The sequence below is a fragment of the Staurois parvus genome, unplaced genomic scaffold, assembly GCF_062004578.1.
Source record: "Staurois parvus isolate SC_StPar_1 unplaced genomic scaffold, SC_StPar_1.0 ptg000155l, whole genome shotgun sequence".
NCBI classification, from domain to species: Eukaryota; Metazoa; Chordata; class Amphibia; order Anura; family Ranidae; genus Staurois; species Staurois parvus.
Window position 1 is genome coordinate 20,998,255 of NW_028317951.1, and position 17,982 is coordinate 21,016,236.

Sequence of the window (17,982 nt, forward strand, 5' to 3'; positions counted from 1 at the left end):
TGAGGCTGACGCCTCGTGTAATTCCGCACCCGGTTAAGTTAAGTTTCTGCTTGTATGTAGAAATAGTTGTGTAAGAGAGAAATATGAGACAAAAGGAAAAAAAAGAGAGAAAAGAAAAAAAGAGGAGAGTACTGTATATGGAGGAAGATTTAGAAAGCACAGGGAGGAGAAAAAAAAAAAAAAAAAGGGGGGGGGGGGACGGAGAGGGGGGGGAGAGGTGGGAGGGAAGTGAAAAGGGAAGGATGGATCAGGTAATAGTTATTAAGCCAACCATAATATAATATAGTAGACAAGCTAATAGGTATTATCCTTAGGACTTAACGTACATTTCGATAAACACGGTCCGCGGCGCTATTCCAGAGGTGATAACTGTGAACGGTATTCACGACCTGTAAATTAGTTTTATTTATTCATATAGAGATTATAGAAATTGGTAGTTTGGAAGTGTTTCCAACACGCCCAAGTTTTCCGAAATTTCTCAGGGTGGTCTCTTGTCACTGAAATCAATTCCTCCATCTCCACAACTCTGATGACCCTATGAAACCACTCCCGCACAGTAGGAATCTGTTCTGATCGCCAGTGGACAGGAATACATTGTTTCGCCGCATTTATCATATGCAGGGTAAGAGACTTACGGTACATCCTTAACGGAATTGAGGAGTGGTGAAGTAAAAATTGAGCCGGTGTGTATTCCAGAGTGTAAGTAGTCACTTGTGAGACTATATCTCGCACTTTTTCCCAAAAAGGCTGCAACAAGGGACAATCCCACCAGATATGTAGGAGTGTGCCTGTTGTCTGTCTACATCTCCAGCACAACTCTGAAATGTTAGGGTCAAATTTATGCAGCAGGGACGGAACTCTGTACCATCTAGAGTATAGTTTGTAATTACTTTCCTGCGTGGAAACACACATGGAGCCCGAATGTATGTGTTCATAAATGTGATCCCAGTCGTCAGTTGACAAGGGTATTTGTAAATCTCGTATCCAAGCCTCACATGCTTTTCGAGGTTGAGATATACTAGTAGTTTCAAGAAGGGAGTAAAGCTTGGATATAACATGTCGCTGGGGGGAGTTCGAGAAACAAAGTTTCTCAAATGGAGTAAGCGACCTGGAGTAGTCTTGTAAATGAGAGGTGTTATGTGTAAAATGATGAATTTGTCTATATATCCACGGTGTTAGGTTCAGCGATGGCCACAACTTCAAAATGTCCTCTCTAGATAAGAACTTAGTATTTTTGAAAAGGTGATGCATTGTCAGATTATCTGGAAGGTCACATCCAGAGAGGAAAGTCCGGGACATACCCGGCAAAAAGTCAGGGTTCTTTTTGATTGGGGTTAAGGGGCCCGGGGAGGAAGAGAGCTCAGTGTTCTGGAATGTCTGTTGGCAACAGTTTAATGTGGGGCCTACAAGAGGGTGATCCCGAAATTCAGTGGGAATATGAGCATTTCCCAGCCAAGGGGAGGAGGCAAGCGAAATCATCGAAAAATCAGATTCTACGTCAACCCAAATCTTACGATCACAGTTCGAGGTCCAGTCTACTACTCTTACCAATTGACACGCCCTGTAGTACCGTGTAATGTCAGGTAGTCCAATACCTCCACTTCTTTTAGACATGGTGAGTTGTACAAAGCTAATTCTGGGGTGTTTGTTATTCCAAAGAAAGGAGGAGCAGAGCTTTTTATAAGATGTAAAGAAAGAACTCGGTAATGCAATCGGTATTGTTTGGAGTAGGTACAATATTCTTGGGAGCACATTCATTTTGAGAATGGCTGCTCTACCAAACCAGGAAAACCAAGGTTTGTTCCAAGTCTGGAGGTCTTTGGCAATATTACGCAAGAGGGGTAGGAAATTCAAATCATAGAGTTCCTTTAGATTAGTCGGTAATTGGATTCCCAAGTATGTAATTGCCTCCGACTGCCAGGCAAAAGGGAAGTTCGATTTCGCTTGCCTAATCACCTCCCGGTGTAGAGAGACATTAAGCGCTTGGGATTTAGAGAAGTTTATTTTGAAATTGGCCAGGTAATGAAACAATTCAAAATCTTTTAGCAGATTAGGTAAAGTGATATGGGGATCTGTTAGAAAAAGCAAGATGTCATCTGCAAAGGCCGCTATCTTATGAATTTTGCCATTGATATGAATCCCCTTGATATTATCGTTTTGTTTGATGCAATTCATCAGTGGTTCCAGTGTTAAAATAAAAAGGAGGGGGGATAGTGGGCATCCCTGCCTGGTGCCATTGCCTATCAAAAAAGAGTCCGAGAGTAGACCGTTAACTCGTACTTTAGCTGTGGGAGAGGTATATAAAGACATAATGAAGGTACGGAAACGCTGAGGCAATCCAAGGCCAAAAAGAACCGCCTCCATATAATCCCATGCTAACCTATCAAAGGCCTTCTCGGCATCTAGTGATAAGAAAAAGCCTGATTGTTGTTTTTGAATTAACCAATGATGAACATTTATGGCTCGTATGGTGTTGTCTCTGGCTTCTCTCCCAGGTACGAAGCCCACTTGATCCATTGATACAATGGGATCTATAATATGTAATAGGCGATTGGCCAAGATTTTTGCAAAGATCTTTAAATCAACATTTAATAAAGAGATTGGACGATAATTTGCTGGTAATGTGTGGTCTTTATCCTCTTTTGGTATAACCGTAATATGTGCCTCAGTGAGATGGCGCAAGGATTGCCCTGGTGTATCTAAGGTATTGAAGGCCCGTAAAAATGGTTGTGCCAATATGTCGTGAAAAGTCTTATAGTAGGCAGTGACAAATCCATCGGGACCTGGGCTCTTACCAGGTTTCAGTTGTGCAATAGCTTGTTGTAACTCCTTTAGGGTCAGAGCACCATCTAAATCTTTTGCTTGTGTTCTAGTAATTGGGTTTGGGAGATATTGGTTCAGGAAAGTCTGGATAATTGTCTGACGTGATCTAGTGTCACCTGGAGGTTTAGATGGTACAGGTAAATTGTATAAGGCAGAATAATAGTTTTCAAATTCAGCTGCAATATTCTTTGATGTTTTCAATAAGCGTCCCTGCTTAGAAGTAAGCTGGTATATGTGTCGTGCTGCCTTTTTGGCTTGTAAGGCCCGGGCTAGAAACTTGCCACTCTTATTTCCATGTTCATAAAAGAGTTTTTGTTGAAGAATAAAACTACGTTTGGCTTTCCTGTCTACAACATCTAGAAGTTGTTTACGCACTTGATCTAGTTCAGATGCAGAATTCAAGGCTCTAGAGCGTTTATGTGTGCATTCAAGTGTACGAACTTTTTGCAGTAGGGAGGCAAAAGATGCTTGAGCTAGACGTTTTCGCGAGGCGGTTATAGACATGAGAAGCCCGCGGGTTACACATTTATGTGCTTCCCACTGTGTGAGAGGGGTCGTTTCAGGAGATACATTTTCTTTGAAATAAGTGGTCAGAGAATCACGGATCTGGAGGGAAACAGAGGAGTCTGTAAGAAGAAAGGGGTCCAATCTCCATGTTTTGGACGCGCCCGGCGCATCAGGAAATTGTAATGTCATCAAAATTGGGTGGTGGTCAGAAAGGATCATTGGTTCGATCGAAGCAGAGTGCAAGTTATGTAAGTCTTTTTGAGATAGAAAAAAATAATCAATTCTAGAATGTCGCTTATGTGGTGCGGAGTAAAACGTGTAGTCTTTGTCTTTAGGGTGAAGGGTGCGCCAGGTATCATGGAGGAGAAGATCATGTAGCTCCAGTTTGATCTGTTTGAGTGCTTTGAAGGGTTTAGAGGAGGAACCGGTGGAAGTATCCTCCAATGGGTTCAATGGTACATTAAAGTCGCCGCCAAGAATCAGAATACCCGACTGAAAAGTGGACAGTAATTTGGCGATTTTGCGAAAAAAGCAGACTTGTGCGGTATTGGGGCTGTAAATGTTAGCTAGAGTAAGTGGCTTATTATAGAGGGTGCCTTTAAGAAACAGGAACCTCCCCTCGGGGTCCTCAAGATGTTCAGTGATTGTAAACGGGAGCTGTTTAGAGAGTAGAATAGACACACCCTTTGCTTTCGCCTCCGTGTTGACTGCGTGATATACCTTTGGAAAGTTAGCATCCGAAAATCTAGGTATGTGGTCTGCACGAAAGTGAGTCTCTTGGACAAAGATCACGTCTGCTCTAAGGTGTTTCATATATGTTAGAAGTTGCGAGCGTTTCTCAGGTATATTTAAGCCCTTTGCGTTGAGTGAGGCCACAGAGAGTTTGGGTGCTGAACGCGCAAATGGGAGGTTAATAGCCATTATATTGTATGCCAAAAATACTTATTCAAAATCTATTGGCGTATCAAATGGTTGTAAGTAAGATAAGAGAGATATCAGATAGAGAAGGAGAAAAAAAAAAAAAAAAAAAAAAAAGAAAAAAAGGGGGGGGGGGGTGTGAGAAAGGGGGAGGGTAGGTATGGGGAGAGGATAAAAAGGGAATTTAAGGAATACTAGAATAAAAGTGTGTCAAGATAGGAATACAGATGATAGATATGTAGGAGAGGAATAAAGGAGAAGAAAAAAGAAGTGTCAGGTGTGTCACATAGAAACCCATATATATATGTATATATAGCAGTCATACGTTCCTTCAACTTCTTTTATATATAAGACTCCAGAGAAGATGTAGGCCAGCTACTCTCTCTCTCAATAAAGCTCTGGTAAATTATAAAGGTGTGTACTAGAATAGGAAATTACACTTGGAGATGTGTCGAGCCCAGAAACGGCCGTATTGTGAACGTATAATATACTCGTGAAAAGGTTACGTGTCCTCAAACGAAAGGTATATAAAGGACTTTGATCAACATAAAATGGCCTTGAAACACAGAGATATGTGGGAAGCAGCCAATGTATGTCGAGAGTAAAAAGGGAAGAGAGGTGGGTAACAGATAATATACATAAAGATTTAAAGCTATATAAGCTAAAGCATTGCAGACGAACACAGGGGCTAATGACAGTCCTCACAGGCGCGAATACACGATGAGGAATATGTAAGAAGTAAGTCATGAAGGAGAGTGCCTATGTGGTGGATTATATGTACGTGAATGTGGATAAGTACCGAAAATTGTGCTAATCAATAAATTGAAGCGTCCTCATACCTCGTAGCGTGGTAAACAAGCATAAGTTCAGTCTGTACATAATAAGTAAATAGATAATTCTTATCATTAACTATGAACCAATGATATCTGATAATCATATCACTAGACGAAGATCATTTTTAACTGTATCAGGTTCAAGTAAGAACATCAACCGTATGTAAAACATAGTATGGATACAACAATAATATAGTGTTTAAGTGTTCCAGGATGTAGGCCATAGGCCATCTATTCCGTGTAATTGACATTCAAACAACTTTTTAAATACAGATCCTAACCGAGGGAACTTCTGTTATTTAGCATGTTATTGCTTACAAGTGTGGAGTTTTCTTACTATTACCCTCCACGAGCGGCATATTGAAAGGAAGGTATTTAGAATCCATGGCCCAATTTGCGTATTGGTCAACGTCAATGATAGCATAGGTCACACTTTAACACCCTAAAGTGCACCATGGATGTGAACCACAACATGGAGGGCTTTTATCCTATAGCTGGGACACTGAGATACTACCTAGTCCGAGAATAGGTTGGGGGTGTATAACTAGTCAGATCCTACGATTCACGTGGGGGAGATCGGAGTAGCGTTTGGGGGAGCCCATAATTGTAGGGGTAGTGAAGAATATGCATATGCATCATATAAGTGCGAAGTCTACTCAAAACCGATTCACAAATACGTGCCTGTATATGTATATGAGCTGAGTCATGGACACATAAGAACGGGAGCGCCATTAATAGAGAACCCTATGGGACCCTCCAGCACCGGCCCATTCCAGGAGATAGTAAGGACCCGTTACACATCCTAAGTATGAAGCAACTATGTGCTAGCATTCCCCCAGTGGCACCTTGTAGCTAGTAGAAAAGGAAACGCAAAAGCCAAATCCAAAATATCTCAAGGAGCATAAAATATGCAATCGCCCGGAAGGGAAGGCATTGCCTACTTAAATCATTGATGATAGGACGTTATAAACACGGTCAGATAGAGCTCTAAACTAGGTGTATTTTGGTTAAAATACAGCGGAAATCAGGGCATCAGGCTTAGGTCAAGCATAAGGGTTCAGTCAATGTTACCAGGGCTCCTATTGGTCTACATATCAGTTGTCCATGAGGACTAGAAACTGGTTACAATAGACCGTTGCTGATTAAGCGAAAGCGCTCTAGTATCAGCAAGGGTATTCCCAATATCTCCAGTAGCCACATTATCCCAGAACCCCACCGAATCTCATAGCAGAATAACCTCCGCAAGGAAATATAGTTATACTTAAGACATACGACTGGTGGATAATGTATAAAGAAAATATGAGCATTTGGTATGTTAAACATACCTAAAAGTCCATTTTCCAGGACTACAGGTGGTTGTATGGTGGATTGCATAGAAGGGTCGTGGAGTTTATTTTCCATAACTTTCTTCCTTCGGAAACATATTCAAATCTAAGATAAAGAGGCTTCAAGTTGAGAAGCTAGTTCTGCGCCTGCGTGTAGTTAGGGTACAATGAAGTAGAGTCATTCATGACGTGCTTTACGATGTGCTGGAGATGGTGGTAAACTTTCATCATTAATGAGCCGTCGCCGTACAGGGGAGGTTGAGGTGTGCTGGGGGGTTCTGCGTCGTCTGTCTCTGCCCGGGTAGGCAGATAATTGCGTATCCATAAGATCTTCAGCTGATCGTGAAAGGGGGAGAGATTCAGTAGACCAGTTGGGTATATCCAGTAGTGGGATATTCAGAGATTCACAGAACACTGTAAGATCCTCTGGAAATCTCATGAGAGCGGATTTCCCCAAATGTGTTGCCGCAAGGCCAAACGGGAACTTCCAGCGATAAGCTATTCCTTTGGAGCGAAGCAGATCGAGCAAAGGACGTAGGTCTTTCCTACGTTGCAAAGTGAGGTGAGAAAGATCTTGGAATAATTTGATTTCCGTTCCATGATAATGCAGGTGGTGTTTGTCTCGAGCCCTGCGTAATATTTCCTCCTTGAGCCGGAAATCAACTAGGCAGCAGATTATATCTCTCGGTGGGTCGGCATCTCTACCTCTCGGGCGTAACGCCCTATGTATGCGTTCAATTTCAATTGGAGATTCAGGTGGTCTTTCCAAGAGATCATTAAAAATGGTCAGGAGTGCTGGAGTAAGTTGGGCAGATTCGATTGCCTCAGGGACACCACGCACCCTTAAATTATGCCGTCTTCCCCTGTTGTCCAGGTCCTCTATGTGGCGGTCAAGCTCTCTCAAATGTAAAGTGTGCATGTCAACCTGTTTGCTCATCTCAGAAACGGCTCGATCTTGTGCGTTAATTTTAACTTCTACTGCGTCAAGCCTGTTGGCTACTGCTTGCATATCGATATGTAGCTCGGCTATAGCTGTAGATAGAGTTCCTTTAATATCTGACGCAACCGCTTTCAAATCTCCTAAGGTGAGAGGGGAGGATTCAGCGTGTCCCGTTGTGATAGCCGTTGGCTGATTCAGGTACTGTGGATGAGTTTCCGTAGGAGGCGAGTGTAATGGAGATTCACGAGAAGAGGCTTCCATGTGATCTGGAGTTTGCGACCGGAATAATTCCGGAATGCTGCGATTTGCCGGACCATTCGGACGCCGCGGGGATCGTGAGCGAGGGGTAGTAGATTTCTTATCTGATTTCCCCATGTTTCCGGTTACTCTCTGTGTTATGAATGCGTAATCCCACCTCTGTGTGACAAGGATCACGATATTATGTAGACATTTTCAATGGGTGCCAGCCTGGACCCCCAGAATTAACGAGAAAGAAAGAAGAAAGGAAGTATTTCTGAACAAATCAGGGATCACAGCATAAACCTTAGCAGATTAGAGAGGGCGAGCAGAGATCCGCAGTGGTGAATCTATGTGTCTCTGGCTTCTGAGGCATATTAGGGATCCATATGAGTGCAAGGATTTCCTCTGCTTTCCCTATTAAAGCTTTGTAGGAGAGGCTGCTGTTTCGGGCCTAGCTGTCAAACAGCTCCTAGTGGGAGGTGTGTAGGCCCTTACTATAGGCCGACGTTCTCTGGGCTCTTGGGGGGGTGCCCCGATGGATAAGGGAGAGGTGCCCACTTATATATGTGGGGAGTAGCTTAGGACTTGCGGTCCTCTTCTTTTTTTTTTTTTTTTTATTTTGTATGCCGGGTGTCTCACTCACCCAGCCTGTACACGTGTGTGCGGCCGCGGTTTCGCCGGGCCGCGACAAGCCCCACCACTCCACTGCCTCAGATGAGGAAGAGCCGACACTCCCGACGGAGGACTCCAGCCACCACCAGCTCGGGTGAAGGAGGGAGAGAGGTATGTTCGGCAACCCTCTCCTCGTGACCGCACCGCTCACCTCGTGCACCCGGCCTCTCGCCGGGCAGGCACTAGCCGGGTTGTCTCTCAGTCGCGGTCGGCCGTGACCGGCCATGCTGGATTGCCGCCGCGGATCCGGGTCAGCAAGGTCCAGACCCGTTCAATGTCCTTTCCGGTGGACACAGCAGGGTCTATCACGGGGTCCCGATGGCTGTTATCCCGCAGATGGCAGTGGATACGGAGCAGGTCGTCAGGAGCTCCGTATTAAGCGGCCTGTCCCGTCGCCATCTTGGACACGCCCCGTTAATAAAGTTTTTTAGATTGAAAATTAGAGGTTTTTCCACAGAATACTTTTGGAAGCCCTAACCATAGCTTACTTATTTGGTAATTTGTGAATTGTTCTGGTTTGTACACTTTACTCACTTTCTAACACTTTCCAGACCTCTGGTAAAAGTGTTAGTTATCTGCAGGGCACTCTCCCAGTGTAGACTATTAGCACAGCATCTGCTGTGACCTATTCTCTCTAGATTAATTTTGTGTCTGAGGCCTTCTGGCCTGAACAATGCCAGCAACTACATGGCTGTATCCATATCCCACGTTATTGATAGATGTTGTGATATGCATGAGGTGTGCCTTTTGGGCAACAGGCTTTATTTGTGAGGCTTCACAAATGTAATGTGCTGTGTCAGCTAAAAGCACTTTCAGATTCAGAGCAGCAGAATAGTCTCTGGTGTGCTCTGTCTCTAAGCTCTCTAAGTGCTGCAGCATGTCTTCACAGAAACACACAGAGGACAGTCCTGCTGCAATGGGTGATCTCAGCCCATACTACTTTTTTTGCTACTAGCATACCTAAGATTTCCAAGAAGGAACTGAATGTCTGTGACATAGTGCTTGGGACCCCTATTACTATAGGGTCATTCTCCCTAAAGTCTTATACAACTCTGCAACAGGCTGAGACGTCTCATACATCCACAAAACCTTTAATATTAATTTTGGATTTATTATAGGTCTGTCTGCAATTTATGCAAATATCTAACAAATGTTCTAAGTGCACAGTGGCACATTCTACCTCTATACCCACCACCATACTTCCACCCAAAGTGGGCCAGAATTTTCTACTAGTATCTTTTGTTCATTTGGCCCCCAGTTCAGTAGGAATCGAGCATCATATAGAGACGTATTATTTCTACTGCTTTTATATAACTTACCTCTGCCAATGGTCCTTAAGCAAGCGGTGGATGCTGGAATCCACTGTGTCCCTAGCAACCACTGACATCACCAGCACACGGGTTTACCTAGCTGAAAATCTCAAGCCAGAGCCTCAGATCCCTTGCCCACATAGCCAGGGATTCCAAGCCAGGTAAATGATTGGGAATGGTGACATTGCTGATTTTCAAGGATTTGGCAGTGCCTACATCCAACAGCATTCTTCACAACCATTGACAGCACGAAGCTATCATGTATAATCTTGGAAGTAATACCACTATACCAATGTATAGAAATACAGATGCAAGGCTAAATGTACTGGCATTTGTCCAAACCCCTGAACAGACAAGGTTCAGTCCCAGCTTGTGTTTGGACTGCACCTTACAGAGTAACTCCACTTTTGTTGAGAAAAAAAACATTCCTACCTTTTGTTATTCTGAAGAAATAGCTTGTTTGTTTCTGTCCATGTGCAATGTGAATGAAAATGGGAGTGACTTTTTCATTATTGATCAGCTTCTGTACTTGCAAGGTTCTAATGAGGAAAGTGGCAGGGTCTGAATCCTTGTAGACTTTATTAATCCTATTTTATTTTTTTGCAATATTTTTCTCATGAAAGTGGAGTTACCCATTAATTAAAACCAGTAAAGAATACTTAATCAGCATTATTCCCATCTCAATACATCTTCCCTTTTTGCTCCATCATCAGCAAAACTCAGCATGCATCCTTCTGGTCATAAAAAAGAAAAATAAATCTGTGCAATGGTATAAAAATTAAGTTAAAGTGGACAGGAACCACATAAGCAGCCACCACAATATTGCAGGCAACAATATACGGTAGGTATAGTATATAAGGTGCAGCTCTAAAATAATTTATACATAAAGTGTAAGAAACATATAAAAAAAGTACAATCCGCAAGGCTTAAGGTATATAAGGAATGTGTCTCTCTCCCAAGGATCCACAGCACTGGTATAAATGTCACAAAAATGCCAAGAGGAGAAAGAGGAAGAATCCTTCACCACCACCAAACACACTGCCTCTTATCGGATGGTAATGACCCCCGAATAAGGATGGGTCAAAATGCGCTGAATGATCCCCAGGGACAAGCCATAGGCCTAGGCACTCATTCAATCCAGATCTTCACACTAAATGGACTTAAGGATGAACCTAAAAAAGTATTATCCTCATATAGGACAGTCCAATTCAAAAGATAAAAAGGATTCTCATAGTGTAGTAATTAAAATAAATTTTAATGCCTCAAACGCAGTAAAAAAACATTCATCATATAAAGTACAAAACAGCATGTCACCATGTCTCTGGTACAAGATGGCCGCCAGGTTCCAGTGCGTGATGATTTCACATGCTCTGGCTCCTCCCTATGCGTTTCATCATCAATGACATCATCAGGAGCGTGTCTGGCGTAAAGAAGTCACGCATGTTTATAGGGAAAAGGAAACCCCTCCTTGATCTCTCTAATTAAGCGGATACCTGAAACGGAAGGAAAAACTGGACACAAACCCAGGTACACAATAGCATATCCTGTCCCTATCAAACTATTTGATAACTACAACCCAATTCATAATTAGGAAACCTCTTAAAAAAATCCAATTAAGGAAAACACTAATCTAGCCATCATATGAATAAATCCAAAAAAGCAAAAAAAGCATTGCGCTACCGATCCCAGAGCCATCTTGTGGTCGAAAAAAGATATGACAATTAGCAATAAATTCCATAGTAATAACCATGAAGAATATATAATAAAATAAAAATAATAAATAAATATAAAGTGAATATTAAAACATAAATTAACATTTTATAATGACACAAAAAATTGTGAGCAAAAAAAGAGAAGAAGAAAATGAGAAAAAAAACTATCAAGAGACATTCAACTGTTGTTGATAAATGCGTTAATATCCCACTTAATGTTAAGCCCATGTGGTGTGTAAGATTTTAAAGTGCAAATCCACCAGGTTTCCAGTTTTGAAATCTCCCGTTTAATATAACTACCCCTCCAATTCTTAGAAAATGTATCAATACCCATAAACAGGGTTCCCTCAGGATTCCTACCATGATGCAGGGCATATTGTTTGGAGACACTTTGATTGGGAAAACCTTTTTTAATGTTGACAATGTGTTCTTTTAACCTAGTCTGTAACCTTCTTATCGTATGTCCAACGTAACATAAAAAAGATACTTCATATCTAACCCAATGAGTGGTGGTGCAAGAGATGGAGAATCCAGCGTTAAATATACCTCTTTGTCAAATGCTTCTTTATTTAACCCACCTGGGAATGTGGCTCCTTCAGTCTTTGTTTTTAGGGATTTAGTCCTTAAGGATTTGGATGACCTTTCAGTCAGGAAACAGAACTTGGACGCCAAATTGCAGATGGGGATTGAAGCCCTCAGAAGTTGAAACAACATTTTAGTACGTCTTGCTGACAAAGGGGGTGGTACCCATATGGAAGAAAAATATATTTGAAATATATTTTAAAAATATTCTTCCCAAATATATTGACATATAATTGAAGTACTACAATTTTGGCCATATTCAATATATTTCAAAATATATTTCAATACATATATATATATTTATATATATATATTGTGAGAACTAGCATAAAGGGTAGAGCTTTTACAGCACACCGCAACTCGCTTTCTTCTTTTTTAAGGGCCTTTTAGCCCAATTTTATTTAAAAGAAAGTTCGATACAATATGTTTCCCACACAGGGGTATTCACCATCAATACAAATGAAACAAATATTCAGCCTCCTGACTCTCTCAGGTATACAGCTAGCAGCCCCTTGCTGCTCTGGCTCCCACCTCTCCTAGGTGGGGCCCTCCTGACTCCAGGGCAACAACCTTCTGTCTGCCAGGGTGGAGCCCAGAACCCTAGTCAGGTTATTATTTAAAGCCCTGCACACACCTGTACAATTAGTGTGCTGGGGGTTAAGAAAACATGGGCCCAGGATTGGAGATTTCATCCCTCCCAGATCACTTTGAAATCTCCAAGCTCTAGATCCCAAAACGGACTTTACGAACAAATAAGGAAATGGAAAAGCCAGTTTCCTCTGCATTAAATAAATCCTCTGGAGCCCCTCAACCTGTTTAGTTGAGAATCCTGGGATATACCTGATTCACACAGTGCCCAGAACTGCCACTATATATATGTATATATATATATATAAATATATATATATATATATATATATATATACTGTATATACTGTATGTTGAAATGCGTTTTTATTACAAAATACATGAAAAATATTTTTAAAAATACATTTCAAATATACTGTATGTCTTTAAAAATACAAATCTAGATTTTTGGTGTCTGCAGACAGGTGGTGCCTGTGAGAGGTACGCAGGACCACAGAGTAGTCCGTTTAAATCCACGGTCAGATACCGGATGGAGATTGGAGCAGACGTAGTCAATAGGATAGCCGGGGTCATACACAGGAGTCAGGCAGAGAAGACAGGTCCAGGAATAAGCCAAATCGGTAACAGCAGATCACAATAGCAGGGTAACACAGACAAAAGTATTGGGGAACCAGAGATCAACCAGCAATATGCGGGAGTGAGGGGCTTCCTTATAAAGGCTGTCTGGCGCCAAACTGGGCTAATGCGTGCGTAACTATGCGGCAGTGTGCATGCGTGTTCCAGCTCACGTTCCGTGTACCAATGCGCATAGATTTTCACCAGTGTGCATTTCTAGTGCCATGCAACATACTGGCAGGAATACCAGGCCTCCGAGTACCTCTGCTATGGACAGAGCCCTGACAAAGGGAGATGGTGTTTCTTCAACTGAGCCATGAAAAGTCATAAAATATGACAGAGGCCCTTGCCCTTTTCCATTTAAATCTGTTACTGTAAAAAAAATATGTTGTCTGGAATTATATGATATGCAAGGGTGTTTAAACATAAGACACATATGTTTATGCACTTATTATTTTTTGGTATGTATTATAGCATGCCATAGTTATCTATTTTTAAAACCCTATAGGTTTTTTAGTTTAACTGCAGAAATTGATAATGTATAGAATTTAATAATAAAATTTTAGCCTAAAGTCCTAAGCAAACCCAATGTAAAATGTTATTCCTAAGTGGTGATTTACTAGGATTCAATCAATACACTGGCTTGCTAGTCTTAACATACAATCAGCTGAAGGGCATCAGCAATGTTTAGAAGACATAGGTGACCACGGGTTAACTGGTTTATCTTAAAACATAGCCCAAGATCAAATCAGCCTGCATTTTTAACTATATTATAGTATATACTTTTGTATCGTTATCCTTTAACTGAATCCCAATTTCTCCCCAGAAAACACCCTCCAAAGTCTTATAATCACCTGAACCCACCTTCCCATATCCATGCTGTGTGGAGGCCATCTATAATACTGTACATTATAGAGTATTATGAAGAGGCTTTTGATGTATACCTTCAATCTCTGTCATTTATTTGAATATTGTATTAGAATGGTATACAAATAATAATAATTTGTGCTCTTTTAATTTTCATTTACCGTAAGCTTTGGCAACTTTTTTTAAAGCATTTTTAGTAATTAAATGTGGTTTCTAATTTTATTCTGGTAAAGCTTTGCAGATATTTTATTTAAAAAATGTGTTCTCTACAGGCATATATGTATATTGTAATATCATTTTTGTCATATTTAAATTAACTGATCCAATGCATTAATACTCTTTTATTTTTTATTTTTAAATCTGGCTATGAAATAGCTTTTGAAATCTGAAACATATGCAGAAAGAAATTACTGAACTTAACTCTAGCTGTGATGACCTTTTTATAATTTCAATTAAAAACCAGTATCACCATGGTTGTAGAAAAAGAATTAAATTATCAATGGGTTGTTATTTATTTATTTTAAAAATACCACAGAAAGAAAACCAGCAGAAAGGCACCTGCAGGAAAGATGAAACTTAGTTACAACTCAAACGGCACACAAATAGATGTATCTATTTGCAAGCATTAAATGAAGTAATGGTGATCTGTTCTATTAGCTGTGTGTGTTTCTCTGCAACAGATGGAATTCTGATCAGTGAAATTTTTTTTAATTTGTTGCAGATTTTATAAATACATAAAAATGTCTAAAATGGAATATCCTAAATGCTAAAGCTAAAAGAGCACAGTATAATCCATAGAACTATGGACATCTATTGTCAGACAGTGGTGTCCCCTCTCCCCAAAAATCACAAACTTATAATATATAAATTTTAATTGTGGATTATGAGAGATAATCGGAACTTAAAATGCTGCATCAAAGTACAGTGCTCAAGATATGTTAGAAAATATTGTAGGCATGCCCAAGGCAATAGTGTGGGTCGTCTTCTAGCTAATTATCTCAACAATAAACAGGCTAAGACTAAACTGTCTTCTTTACTAAACCCGAAAACTGGCTCTAAGGTGTATCACCCTGATGAAATAGCTAATTCATTTGAAACTTATTACTCACATCTTTTCAGCTTAAAGAATGACCCAGAGACGTGTCAACCAACTAACTAATTCATTAATCGTTTTTTAGAGGGTCTTAATCTTCCCTCTCGTAACCCCTCACATCTCTACTTCATCTCCTATTCACTGAGACAGAAATTATCTCTGCAATTAAAACAATGCCGAAGGGCAAATACCCTAGAGCTGATGGTTTTTCAGCTGAATACTATCAAGAAATTGCTTATATCTTATGTCCACAGTTAAATAAAATCTTCAATCTAGCAGTGACCTCCGATTCTTTCCCTCCAGAAATACTTAGAGCGGTTATAGTTACTTTGCCTAAGCTAGGAAAATCCTTTGATCACCCACAAATCTTTCGCCCAATTTCCCTGCTGAACACTGACTTAAAGCTATGTTGCAAAATAATCGCCAATAGACTGCTAAATATATCACCCTCATTAATTCAAGCCGATCAGGTCGGATTTGTTGAAGGCAGGAAAACACCAGATGGCACTAGAAGAATGTTCAATTTATTAAAAATATCTGAATTACATAAATCCCCTATGGTGTTCCAGGAGCTGGGTTACTTACATATCATATTGACTAAATTTGGGTTATATGAACTAATTAAGAATGACATCTCGGCTCTCTCTCTCTCTCTATCTCTCTCTCTCTCTCTCTCTCTCTCTATATATATATATATATATATATATATATATAAGTCTATACCTCAAATGCCCTGTCTGGCCAATTTTCCATTACCAATGGGACGGGCCAGGGATGTCCATTATCCCCACTAATTTTTCCTTACTTATTGAACCCTGGCCGCCTTTATTAGACCTCATCCCTTAGCTAAAGGTATTACTATGGATGGATATTCACATAAAATAGGTCTCACTCACACTGACCCAGAGAATTCCCTAACAACAATTGACTCTATTGTAGACAGGTTCAGTGAAATTTATTACTATAAACTCAATGCTACTAAATCCTCTGTACTCCCTATAGGGATTGAAAAACATACATTAGAGGCTATGAAACCCTGCTTTAAGTATCAGTGGGGAAGCATAAACTAACCTATCTGGGAATCACTCTTACAACCACAACAACTAAAACATATGAGGCTAACAATAAGGTACTCCTGAATACCATTAATAAAGACTTCTCCCATATAGAGAAATTTGAACTTTCCTGGCTAGGCAGAGTGGCTGCTTTTAAAATGTTATTCTTACCTAAATTGTTATATTATTTCGGAACTGTTCCTATACAGGTCCCTAAAAGCTTTTTTCTGTTCAATTGACACATCTCTTAGACGCTTTATATGGCAGAGTAAAAAATCCAGGATTGCCTATACTCTTCTCCTTAAGCATAAATCAAAAGTAGGAGTGGGACTTCCAATGGTTCCTAAATATTATTATGCTGCTTTACTTGATCAACTTAAGCCCTGGTTCCAGCCTCTGGACACACTGTGGGTGGGAATAGAATCTGCCATGATTCCTGTCCATGCTTTACAATCTTTACTACTTGCTAAAACTTTTTCTCCAACCCTTCCATTTTCATCCTTACCCTCTGTTTTAGCATTAGTGCAACCCATTGTGTCAATCATTCGGATAATGCTCAGAAAATGTTATATAGAGGATATCTCATGCCTTATAAATTATCTAAATTGTAACCGGATGCCTCACCTTTCTGTTGGAGGCAATGCAGGGGCATTGGCCCCCTAATGCATGTTCTTTGGACATGTAAATCCCTGCAAAGCTATTGGAATGCAGTTTTCTCTATTATATCACAAATAACACGAGTACTTACTACGCCATCACCCCACTTAGCCTTACTGGGTCTTACGATTGATATCTTCCCAACTCAATTCAAAACAACAGTATCACATATTTGATAGCAGTAAGATTAGCAATAACTAATGTGTGGAAATCCACCAATACTGTTAATATTACAGATGTTATCTGTAGGGTTAATTCCCGCTACTTATATGAAAAATTCTTAGCACTCAATAATCAAGGCATGAAGGCTTTAAATGCAAACTGGGGTATTAGGATGCAATATTCAAACTATTGGCTCTGTAAAATAGGTGTATTCATTACTATTAGAAGCAGACTTGAACATATTACTTGGATTACTGGTGCAGGTTGTTATACCCATTGTAAGTGGTTCTCTTACTCTGTTTTACTTGTGCTCATAATTTTTCTTGAAGGATTTTGCGCAATCCCTTTTGTACTTTACAATGTCTCAGTGCAATTGTATTTTACTCACTTTCTAATGAAAAATATTTGAAAGAAAATATTGTAGGCAAGAATTACTAAAATAACCATAGCTTTATTTGATGTCAGGTATAAAACAATATGACTAAGATTGCAGGAGTTATTGTCAGAGATGGCGAATAAGGCTAAACCCATTTTGGATGAGTACAAGTTGTACCTAGTTATTTAAAAAAAAAAAAAATTACCTCGTAAAGTCTTTCAGCTGCTTAGAATGATATGCATATATTTCTCAGGTACATTTATATGCATATTACTTTAAAATTAGTGTTAAAATATCTATGGTTGTAACTGAAGCCCAAATAAAGCAGAAATCCAGGCAGACAATTAATGAAGAAGTCATTTTATTTTTATTTTTTAGAAGGCCTCACCTTGGATTTGGGCATGAATTGACAGGTCAGAGTCTATGAATACACCTAGAAAGTGGGGAAGGACAGATAGTTGTATTGTTCATCCTAATGGGAACATTTGGGGAAGGGCATGAGCAGGAGGGAACTCATTTTTAGAAAGACTGGGTTTGAGGATGAAGTGTGACATCTATGCTTGTATGCCTGTTAAAAAGTTAGCAATGCAAGAGGATACTAAAGGGGTGAGGTTGGGAGTAGAGAGATAGATTTGGGTGTCATCACCATAGAGACAGTATTGGAAGCTGTGGGAATTTATCAAGTGACAAAGGGAGGAGATGTAGAT

At 40.2% G+C, this 17,982-nt stretch overlaps 1 protein-coding gene across 1 annotated transcript in view; it reads left to right on the forward strand.

The window, feature by feature from the left end:
- Positions 1-17,982, forward strand: part of NAALADL2 (N-acetylated alpha-linked acidic dipeptidase like 2) — a 578,047-nt gene that overhangs the window by 251,538 nt on the left and 308,527 nt on the right. The window lies entirely within an intron of this gene.